The sequence below is a fragment of the Labeo rohita genome, chromosome 16 (assembly GCF_022985175.1).
Source record: "Labeo rohita strain BAU-BD-2019 chromosome 16, IGBB_LRoh.1.0, whole genome shotgun sequence".
NCBI classification, from domain to species: domain Eukaryota; kingdom Metazoa; phylum Chordata; class Actinopteri; order Cypriniformes; family Cyprinidae; genus Labeo; species Labeo rohita.
Window position 1 is genome coordinate 7,126,130 of NC_066884.1, and position 12,773 is coordinate 7,138,902.

Consider the following 12,773-nt stretch of genomic DNA (forward strand, 5'->3'; position numbering starts at 1 on the left):
ACTGTAGTTAAAAAAATGCAGTCCTCTTACCACATGATTTCCCCACATGTGACACCCAGGAAGGAACCCTTTCTGAAAAATGTTTAGAGTGACATAAAAAAATAGCATATTTTGCACCCTTTTTACAATAAATAGCTTCAAAATTCATCTGTAAACAAACCTTCAGTTACCTATTGATTTTGATAATAGATGTAACACATTTCTACAGGTGAGAAAACTCATCAAAATTTACCTCTTGGGGACTAAAGTGTTATATCTGCTTCAGGAAACAAAGTAAACAACATGAAAAACAGAGAAAAAACTCCTGTGTGCTTCATGACTATTAGCAAGTACTGGAAATATACATTTTTTTCTTTTAGCAAGCCATTATCACATTCATGAGAATCCTGACATTTGTGAATATGTTGCCCTTTCTCATGCAAATAGTGGCTTTTCTTGCTTTCCTCACTAATATGTGGAAATAAGGGTCATGTGACTGCCTCAGTATCTGACAGATATGTGAAAGAGGGCCACTAGCATCTAAGATGGGTTCTACTTGAAGGTCATCGGTTCCTGCGGCTGCCATTTCAACCCTGCTGTTCCGCAGTCAGTCTTTCATGCAGATAATGATGACCTCAGACATCAGTGCATATAAAAGGCAGATAAAAGGAGATACGGACCCCAGAGCTTTGATACAAAACCTTGAGACTGCATTTTAAGGCATTTATAGGTGTGCTTACAACTGTTTGAAATATATTGGCAACGTAAGCTCTAAGGCAGCATCATGTTCACAGGTGGCCAAAAGTTTGTAGTAATTAATTTTTTTTTAAAGGAGATCTATTATGTCCCTTTTTACAATATGTAATATAAGTCTCAGGTTTCCCCACAATGTGTCTGTGAAATTTCAGCTCATAATACCCCATAGATTATTTATTCTATCATTCTGAAAATGCCTATTTTGAGTGGAAGGTGAAACACGCTGTTTTCGTGCATGTCTCTTTAAATGCAAATGAGCTGCTGCTTCCCGCCTCCTTTTCCAGAATAGGGCTGTGCCTTTACAGCTCGTAGCTCAGATAAAACACTAGTTTGGTTTAGATTATCATATCTATCATACTGAAATCATGCATTTTAAAGCCATATCAGTTTAAACTTCTGATAAAAAAGCAGCTGTCAAAAAGCATCTGTCACACGACATGTGAGTACTAAACTAAGCTCTCTTTCATGTCTTATTGCACTTAAGCTGTCAAATACACACGATGAGTTACAAAAACAGTCAGTTACAGTATGTCTGAGAAGGTAAACAGCTGGGAAAGAAATTGCATGAAGAAGATATATATATATATATATATATATATATATCTGTGTGTGTGTATATATCTCAACGCTGCCATCTCAACCCTGCTGTACCACAGTCAGTTTTTCATACAGATAATGATGACCTCTCAGACATCACTGCATGTAGATAAAAAGGGATACGGACTGTATAGCTTTGTTACAAAACTTTGAGACGGTATTTTAAGGCATTGTAGGTGTACTTATAACTGTTCAAAATATATTGTCAACATAACATATTCATTCCAAGTTTTAAAACAGCATCACATACACCAGCGGCCAAAAGTTTGTAATAGTTAATTTTTTTTTAAAGGAGACCTATTATGTTCCTTTTTACAAAGTGTAATATAAATCTCAGGTGTCCCCGAATGTGTTACAAAATGAGTTACAAAAACAGTCACAGTATGTCTAAGAAGGTAAACAGCTGGGAAAGAAATCAGATGAAGAACACATTCAAGAACATATAACAATGAAATTTACATATATATATATATATATATATATATATATATATATATATAGTCAGATATAATGGTAAAATTGATATTTAATTTATTGTAGTACAAAAAAAAAAAAAAAAAAAAAAAAAAACCTAAAAAAAAACATCCATTTTAATTGCCAAAACATAAATTTTAATTGATTTTTATTTGTTATTTGATTTATTGTAGTAAAAAAAATAATTGTTCATAAATTTAAATGCCAAAAACATGTTTTGTTTTTTTGTTTTTGTTTTTTTTTTATTTTGAATGCATAATTGTATTTATTTTAAAAATCATACAATATTGTAAAAAAAACATTTTTGGATTTATTGTAGTACAAAAATATTTTTTAAATCTTCATTATTTGTAATATATATATATATTGTATATTTTGTTTTATATATATATATATATATATACATATATATAATTCAGGTAAAATAGAATCTAAGACGGGTTCTGCTTAAAGGTCATCGGTTCCTGCGGTTGCCATCTCAACTGCTGTACCACAGTCAGTCTTTCATACAGATAATGATGACATCACTGCATGTAGATAAAAAGGGATACGGACCCTATAGCTTTGTTACGAAACTTTGAGACTGTATTTTAACGCATTGTAGGTGTACTTATAACTGTTCAAAATATATTGTCAACACAACATATTCATTCCAAGTTCTAAGGCAGGATCACATACACCAGCGGCCAAAAGTTTGTAATAAGTTTGTTAATTTTTTTAAAGGAGACCTTTAAAAAAGGTAATATAAGTCTCAGGTGTCCCCAGAATGTGTCTGTGAAGTTTCAGCTCAAAATACCCCATAGATCATTTATTATACCATTTTAAAAATGCCTATTTTGAGTGGAAACAAAAACACATTGTTTTCGTGCATGTCTCTTTAAATGCAAATGAGCCCCCTTTTCCAGAATAGGGCTGTGCCTTTACCGCTCATAGCTCAGATACTCTGCTAAAAAAGCATCTGTTTGGTTTAAATGATCATGTCTATCATGCTGAAATAGTGCTTTTAAACCATATTAGTTTAAGCAGATTCTGATACAGGGTTTTCTGAGCACACATATCCAAAGCATGTGAGCAAGTGGCTGTAACATGGCATGTGAGTACTAAACTAAGTTCTTTCATGTCTTATTGCGCTTAAACTGTCAAATACACACAAGTTTATGTTAAAAAACACAAAAGAGTTGTCTGTAGAAGGTAAACATCTGGGAAATAAATCGCATGTTTATACTAGATCTGTGTGGCAGCAGCGTAATAAATACGGGAAAAAGTCAGATTTTTTTTATTCATTATTTATTTTTTAATGATATATTTTGGAATCTATACTGTTTAGAACAGCCTTCATATTGCCTATATTGCTTCAAACTGTCCTGCATTGGTACTGTATAACAGGCTCTAAATATTTAAATGTTATATATATATATATATATATATATATGTTTATATATCCACCTATGTACAGATGCAGAGTGTGTATGTGGAGGATGCTAACACAATTCATCGCTGGTTCAAATCTCTCTCTGTCTACCCACTGACTCTCTGACTTATTTATGAGAGCCCACCAGGGTGTTCATGGGAAGGCATCAGAGGCATCCGTCACAGCTCTCTTGGTATCCACACAGCACCCATCGATTTCCCCCTCTCACGGCGGACACTCGCCATCAATCAATATGATAACAAGTCTTCATTTCTGCTGGGAAAACCCGCTCTTTGACTTCAACAGCTGATGACAACAGAGAATGTCCTCTGAAAGACATTTTCAAATGAGAGCAGGAAACTAGAATTTAATCAATCTCATATTGCAGTAAAATGATTTGTGTTTAATTACAGCAATACAATTAGTATTTGATGTGACTTCAATTTAGTTACTTGTTATTGCTTTCATTTTATGCCAAGACGTAAATGTCTTAACCATGTAAACACAATCAATCACTTATGATACATCTCTCAGAAACAACATAAGAATGCAAACAATTTTGACCTTGAAAAATCAGAGTCAATCTTAAGATTTGATATTGAGTTTTAAACCCTATCAGTTTAATGTGGTTTCATCTTCTCTTCGAATCCAGCTCTGAACAGCGAGTGGATCGAACAAGGCCAGAGCAGATTATATTACTGCATTAAAACACTTTATATAACATGTCCAACAGCAATATTCAAGTCAGGGAAAGCGTAAAGGTGAAAAACCTTGAAACAATTCATGTTGATTAGTAGCTCCATTCATCTACAAGAAAGCTGCAGATTAGATGACTTTAATATAGCGCCGGTGAGTGGACAACAGCTGGAAATCATGGGGTTTTCAAGAACATGTAACAATGAAATTTAATTACTTATTACATATAAATTGCAGATAAAAGTTGCTATTTAATTTATTATAGTCAATTTAAAAAAAAAAAAAAACGTTTTAATTGGCAAAACATTCATTTTAATTGATTTTTATTTTATTTTAAATGTATGATTTTTATTTTTCAAAGTTGATATTTGATTTACTGTGCTAAAAAAATAATTTATTTTAATTGCCAAAAACATGTTTTTTAAAGCATAATTTTATTTATTTTAACACTACAATATTGTAAAAAAAAAAACAAAAACAAACAAAAAAAAAAATTTAATTTATTGTAGTAAAATTTCTTTTTCATTTTAATAATTATAATTATCTTTAATTTGTATTTTTAAAATTATCCATTAATTAATGGTAAAATAGCTGTATATTGATATATATATATATATATATATATATATATATATATATATATCAATAAAAGTGTATATACATAGAGAATTATTTAAATATTTACAAATATATGTCAAATATAATGTCAAAATTGATATTTTATTTATTGTAGTAAAAGAAAATATTTTTAAAAATATATTTAAAAAAGCATTTGTTTTAACTGCCAAAAACATTAATTTTAATTGATTTTTATTTTATTTTGAATGTATAATTTGTGTATATATGTGATATATGATAGTAACAAAATATAAAATTTATTGTAATTGCCAAAAACATGTTTTTTTTAATATTATTATTATTATTATTTAATATTATTTAATATTATTTTTACAATTATTATTGTTTTTTTAAAATATTATTTCTTTTAAAATTCACTACAATATTGTAAAAATATTGCTCTTATTTATTTAATGCTATGGCTATCTATAATACTTTTTGGATATTTCTGTATTTTGTTTGTTATCTTTACATATATACATATTTTCATATATAATATATATAAAACAAGCAATATAATTACAAAAACTTTAACTCAAATTTTATTTTTAGATTTTTAATTTTTATTTTCATTTGAGTTACATTTTTAGTCATTTTATTGCTTGTTTTTGTCATTTTTTTAGTTTTAGTTCAAGTTACTTTTGTCTGTATAGTTTTTGTTTTTAATATTTTATTTCAATTAACGTTTATTTTAGTTTGAGGACATTTATTAATGTTTTTAAGTTTTAGTTAACTATAAAAACCCTATAGTTATATTTTTGAATACTGTTCATATTATCTTTTCCTTCATTCTTTCTTGTACAGGAAAAACTGACTTTCAGTATAAATAAATCATTCTCAGTGTATCTGACATGAATGATTTGGTATGATCCATCCCTCCCCCTGTCTCGGTGGTTCGGTCTGTATTCAGAAGGTCAGATTACTCTGTGTGTGTCTCATCCTGCACACAGATGCGCATTACTGTGACCGGCTGCATAAACTCATCACAAACGTCCGTGTACGAGAGACCTGGGACATGGAGTGAGCTTCATTCTGAGAGTGAGTCCCATCTTTTCTCTCTTCTCTGTCCCATGCATGTTTAAGGAATGATGCAGCAGCACCTGCATGCTGTGACAAGGAGATTCTTTAACACCTGGATGAAGAGTTCATGCATGATGTACTGATGCAGAAAGTGATAAGACTGTTGGTTGTTGTGGTGTGTTTTGCATGATGTTCAGATACTGGAGTCGATGTCTGTTCTTTGCAGATGTATCATATCAAGTTTTAAAGTGTTGTGATTTAATATTAAATGACATATTACAAACATAATTTAACTTTACGTAGATGCTTAGATTCAGTTCACTAAAAAACAAAGCTAAAAAAAAAGTAATAATAAGGAATTGAAGTGAATACTTTTTTATCCTTTTTAATTAATTTATATTAATTTATTTTAACTGATTATTTAAAAATAACATATTATAATATAGCATACAGTATTATTGTTTTTTTAGGCTGTTATGCATTCATTCTATCTCTCATATTTTTTTATATCCTCCTTTTCCTGGTGTTTTTTTTTTCTTTTCTTGCTGTGCTACATTGAATTTCACTTTTGATTTATACTACAAAAAGAACACAAAATGCCTTTGAAAGCATCCCGTCCTCTCATGTGAGGAGTCGCTCCATGAAGATCTTCTCACGAAAACACAACATCTTAAACTTGAGCGATCTTATCCACTTTAAATAAGACTCACACTCATTTAAGAGTAATTTACTTCAAATATTGATTCCCTAAATTGTGTTCATTGTCAGAGTGATGTTCCCTAAGAGCGACTCTCTGACTGAAATCAGAGATGAGCACTGCTAACAAACCTTGTTTATCCCCAGCTATGTTTAAAATAGAATTGCACTTAATTCTTATAAACTCTAAAAACATCAAATTAAATCATTTTAGAATAGCCTAAAATATCATCATAATGCAGATGTCATTGCTAAATGTTCTGCCTTCTGACTTCAGATGGTTATATTTTAGATGTCATTGTGTTGAAAAACATTTCCTTCAATGTTAAAGAAGGACATGTGTGTTGTCCATCACATACTCTAGGGGGAGCTCTTCATCATAGATACGCTTCCAGAAAACTTTCCCGCTTTCACTGAGAATCAAAAAGCAGCTTGAGACCTTGAATCTGTTTTTTGTGTCATCATAGACTAAATATTGAAGAAGTCGTCCTGAGTGTGGAGTTTAAATGCGCCTGAAATGTATAAAACATTAAACTGCAGAGGAAACTAGGAAACAGAAAATATACTTTGCTCTGTAGCAGCCTGTGGAAAAGTAAAATTTGGGTTAAATCTTTGCGGTACGCCAGTTTTATGCTCAATGTCATAGCAGTGCATTGAGAAATAAAGCCTGACACATTGCTCTGCTTTATATAGTTCTTAAGAACACTCTTTACCTGAGGTAAAATCAATGTAAAGCGTAGCCTGTGAATATTAATTGGTATAGTTTAGTATTCTTTGACATATGAGCTCAGATTAAATATTCAGAGAAGCGCAGACCCACCAGAGGATTTGATTTATCTATAATGAACATATCCTTCCTCTCAGTTCATACAGAACAGACAATCTGACAGTCATGTTTTAGATAATAAATCTCACTCCTAATAAGAGCCTCAGAGTATGACAGCCATTATAGGTGCTCATTTTATGGTGAAATGTAAAGGTAGAAATCTTGACAGCCGTTTCCTTTTCTCGCAACACTAAAATGACAGCTGCTTTATCGACTGTTCAAGGCTACGGTGTCATTTGTTCTACTGGAAGATCAGTTATGATCTCCACTGTTTCTACTTAATTATAGTGTGATATGTAACATGAGATGTGTTTGTATTCGATGCAGCTATATGGTGTTTTTCTGTCTGCATGTATGTATGTACTGTATGTATTTACACTACTGTTCAAACTTTGGGGTTGGAAAGATTTTTTAATATTTTTAAAAGTCTCATATTCTCACCAAAGCTGCATTTATTGGATTAAAATATAGTAAAAAAGATAAAAAACAAAGTAACAATGTGATACGTTATTACAATTTAAAATATTTTCTATTTTAATTTCTTTTAAAATGTAATTTACACATGATGAAATCCTGCTGATTTGGTGCTCAAGAGAAAAAAAAAAATCCTATTATTATCAGTGCTGAAAGCAGCTGTTTGATATTTGTGTGGAAATTAAGGTTCTTTGATGGGTATAGAAATATTAAAAAACAGCATTATTTTTTAAAAGTAATTTTTGTAACAATGTAAAAGTATTTACTGACACTTCAAAAGTTTGGGATCTGTAAGATTTTTATGTTTTTTTTTTTTTAAGAATTATTTTATGCTCCTCTAGGCTGCATTTACTTGATCAAAAATACAGAAAAAAACAGTAATATTGTGAAATATTATTACAGTTTAAAATAATGGTTTTCTATTTTAATATATTTTAAAATATAATTTATTCCTGTGATGCAAAGCTGATTTTTCATCAGCCATTACTGCAGTCTTCAGTGACACATGATCCTTCAGAAATCATTCTAATATGCTGAGTTTTGGAACCTGATTCTTTGATGAATAAAAAGTTAAAAAGAACAGCATTTATTCAAAATATAAATCTTTAAAATAAATATGTCTTTGCTATCACTTTTTTATCAATTTAATACATCCTTGCTGAATAAAAGTATTAATTTCTTTCATAAAAAAGAAAGAATAAACATTAACTGACTTTTAAATTGTAATTTGTATTGTTACAAATAATTTCTATTTTAACTAAATGCTGTTATTTTTGCTGTAGAATGCTGAAAAAAGTATCACAGGTTCCAACAAACTATTAAGCAGCACAACTGTTTTCAACACTGATAATGAATCAGCATATTAGAATGATTTCTGATCTTGTGACACTGAAGACTGCAGTAACGATGCTGAAAATTCAGCTTTGAATCACATGAATAAATTCTATTTTTAAAATATATTCACATAGAAAACAGTTATTTTACATTGAAATAATATTTCACAATATTACTGTTTTTCCTGGATTTTTATTAAATAAATGCAGCCTTGGTGAGCATAAGAAACATATGCATCTAGTTTATTACTAAAAAAAATGCAGACTAAAAAATCCACACATATTTGTTCTGGTTTCAGATTTTTAAAAGCTTCAAATTCACATTCATATGAGATAAATGCCACGTCATGTCCTCACACACCATTTATTTTCTATTTCTCTAATTGCACGGGGGACCTTTTCTCATCTCTTAGTGAAATTAAAATTCTGCTCCATCCCCTCTAAAAGACACAGTCACATGAAAGACTGAACATCATGACAGCTTGTCTCTCTCAGATATTTTCAGAATGATAGTTTCACTTCAGTTTTGATGGATCACTTATTTACAGCACATAAAAAAAAAAAAAAAGAAAGAAAAAAATTCCAATTAAAACTATGGCTCTGTTCCAATAGTGAGCTGGCTTGCAAGAAGAAATTTCCCTCACTTCGCCCTGTTGGATACATTATTTCAAAGAGCTTGCTGAAATGCTTTCTGGGAATTATCATCTCCATGAAAGATGCATATGCATACAGTGCTTCCTTTTTTTAATTTGATTAGAATAAAGTATCATAATCACACTGCCTACCTTTTAGAACATACTTAAAATGCTGCCTATGTAGACAGCTCACTAGGTTTTGGAACAGAATCAATCTGTTTTTGTTGTTTTTGTTTTGAACACTGCAACAATGCTTTTTTTTCAGTCTACGGCATTATAGTCAACTCATGCTATTGCGTAACAGCGTAATTCCTAAATCCAAAGAAGGCGGTCGGAGTCCTCCAGGTGGTGGGAGCTTTACAGGTTCAGGGTACTGCGATATATCATGCAGCCACACTTCATTTATGAATTAATAGTGCGCTTACGCAAACTAGTCAGTGATTTATGGGGCAGACGGAAAAAGCTGAAATATCACGTTATTGTGTGGGACTGCATAAAAAATGTGTTAGGAATATTTCTTTTTCATAAGAAGATGTCGTCTAAGCTTTAATATTGCTATCAGTTTATTAGTGATAGCACTAATGCTGTAAACATTTTTGGGTCTCATTTAATTGCATTTTGTGGTTTTGTGCATGGCTGATGCTGCTGCTGCTTTGTAACTAATTTCCCCTCGGCAATCAATAAACATATCTGTCTATCTTTTTAATACTTATTTTACATAAAAAGCAACAGACATTATATCAGATCAATTCTTAGGCATGCTGTGAAGCCTTCACTATAAAATCTTGGCAAGTTGGTTTTATAAAACAGCTACAACAATGTTCAATAAAAAATGTATTCAAATTGGAATGAAAAAATCCTTCAAAGTAATATAATTAATTAAACTATAATGTTATTTTTTTAAATCCATTTCTTATTTTATAATTCAGCTTGAGTGGCCTCGTAAATGAAAGGCTCTCTTAACTATGAGAACACTGTTCATTAGCTCACAATTTTAACAGCCATTAACTTACAGCTTTCAGATCGCACAATATTTAATAGTTATGACAAGCAGTTTGTGGTGCTGGAGGTCCACTGAAAGATTTAAATCCACAGTGTAAACAGAAGTACAGTGCAGTCTGTAGATTAGGGAGGGATTTGCTCTTCTAAGCCCTAGTAACACAACAACTGACCCTAGCAGCCTGGTCTGTCATGTGTTACTCACGTGTTTCATGCATTAAAGGAATAGTGCACCCAAATGTGAAAATTTGCTGAAAATTGACTCACCTTCAGGCCATCCAAGTTGTGGTTTGCTTCTTCATCACATCACTTGCTCACCAATGGATCCTCTAGAGTGAATGGGTGCTGTCAGAATGAGAGTCCAAACAGCTGATAAAAACATCAAAATAATGCACAAGTAATCCACACGACTCCAGTCACATTAAGCATCATTTACAAGTGGAAACATTTCTAAAATATAGCTGCAAACAGTGATTACAGGGGTTCAAGCATTTTAAGGCATTTAAGTACATATGAAAAAAGACATTATTTAGCAAACCTGTAAATCGCCCAAATCAATGATTTTAAAAAAGCATTTTTACAAATCCAGGTAAATATTATGTTTTTTTTTTAACATTTATTACTGTTATAGTGCCAGCTGTGGTCCGATCTCCTTAAAGCTTTGCACCTGTTGTATGCACTCAACAGGTTTTGTGAAGTTTTGAGTTTTCCTTTAGGCTTTTTTAGGATTTGGGGTAAATTCAGACAGGCCCTTTTTCTAAACTACCATATTATAGCTTCCCAAAGGGTAAATTTCTACAAATTTTTTTTTTTTTTTTGATAATTACTGACCTAGAGAGTCCAGAGAATTTTACTTTAGTGTTTTTTTTTTCCAGAATGAGCAAAAAACCTGGGACTAGGTAACAAAAGTATCTTTGCAATCATTTAACAAACGATTTGATTGACAGCAGTGGTTCTAGAAAAAAGTTACGAATATCACGTGTATGTGCAAAAATAAATGTGCAATCATTTACGCCCTTGAAAATGCGATATGGCGGCCATGTTTTTTTGAGATGCGATATTGTCCTTATAGACACTTGTGACACTTTGGACCAAGACTGTGCACAGCAATTTTCATGTTTACAATTTTCACAAATGGTTGTGTAGGTATAGCTATTTTAAAGCTTTTTCCCTCTTATAACACCACCAAGTGGCCAAGCTCCACGATTTGTTCTCCACGAGTTCTTACATAGGTGTTCTGAGTTTGGCAAAGATATCTCATTCCGCTCAGGAGTTATAGGCATTTTACTAAAAGTGACCCTGCCCCTTTCAAACGTTTCGGTGTTTCTTTACAAAAGCGAGTTGAAAGTTTACCTTTTTCCATAATTACGATATTCACTCTCTAGACAGCTGTTCTGCACAGTTTTGGCTCCAATCAGGTGAAAAACCTAGGACTAGTTTGCAAAAGTAGGTTTTTCAAAAAATCCAATATACCCAAAAATTTCACTTAGAGGTATGTGTTTTGTTCTTTGTTAGCCAAGGATTCCAACGACATAAGACACTTGAGATTGCAACTGACGGTTTAGGAGTTATGAGCGAATTTGTACTTTTGATGTAGTGCCCCCCTCAGGCCGATTGGGGTGATCCTTGGTGAACAGTGTCGCCGGTAAGTGTACTACCATCCCTCCAATTTTCAAGTCTCTACGACTTACGGTTTGGTCTGCACAATCAGTTTTACAGTAAGATTGCTGATCCTTGGCCATTCTAACAATCACAATAGAGTTTCAGCCACAGCTATGTACCACGCAGCTTTTTGCTTCACACAGATATTAACTGATGGACTGGAGTGATGTGGATTACTGTGATGTTTTTATCAGCTGTTTGGACTCTTATTGTGATGGCACCTATTCACTGCAGAGGATCTACTGGTGGGCAAGTGATGTGATGCTACATTTCTCCAAATCTGTTCAGATTAAGAATCAAACTCTTATTACAAACTTATTGGATGGCCTGAGAGTAAGTTGTAAGCAAATTTAAAACAGTCCACATCAATAATATGAGTTATGAGTGATGAGTAGCTCATTTTGACCAGTTTCCTGCTTAGCTCATCTGCTATTTTAGATGTTTTCCTGCTTGTGCTTATGCTAATATTTTCATTGAATCAGAAACAGCAGTTATTATTCTCTTCTGATGTCAGTTTCTGACTCTGGAAATTTAATTTTGCATTCACAATGACAAATGATTTTGCTGATTTCTGTCTTGCAGATGACAAAATGTCCAAAAGAAAACAAAGCTGTAGGGGTGCACAAATGGCGCACTTCCCTTTTAAATGCACCTGACGTCCAGCTCTTGACGGCCAATGTGATAAACACGACAAACAACTGTTAAAATCCACATGCACATGACCGCACCAAAGCGGGAATGAAATGCTCTTATAGGAGTGAATCTGTGCTCTGTTGTATCGAAATGCATCCAGCTCTCAAGATTAAATTTACCTTGGAACAAAGTCATTTTAGAGCACTGCCTCCTGAGGCATTTGTCTCTGTCAACATAATATCATTTTGTGTAATGACTCAGCAGAATAAATCCAGAGTTGGACTGACAGAGTCCCACCTTGCCAAGAGCTCAAACAATCACGTCTGTGTTCAGAATGTAAATTGTAGGGAATGAAGCTCAAGCACACACTCACATTTCTGTGAGGTTAAAGCACTGTTTCTGTTCTATAGATCTGATCATATATTTAATGCAGCTAATATTATAAGGAGTTGCAGTACGAAAGC

At 32.3% G+C, this 12,773-nt stretch overlaps 1 protein-coding gene across 1 annotated transcript in view; it reads left to right on the forward strand.

The window, feature by feature from the left end:
• Positions 1–5,424: 5,424 nt before the first annotated feature.
• Positions 5,425–12,773, forward strand: part of oxr1a (oxidation resistance 1a) — a 195,150-nt gene continuing 187,801 nt past the window's right edge. The window contains exon 1 of the mRNA XM_051132043.1: positions 5,425–5,569. The gene's annotated coding sequence lies outside the window, so the exon portion shown is untranslated. The remainder of the gene's footprint in view (positions 5,570–12,773) is intronic.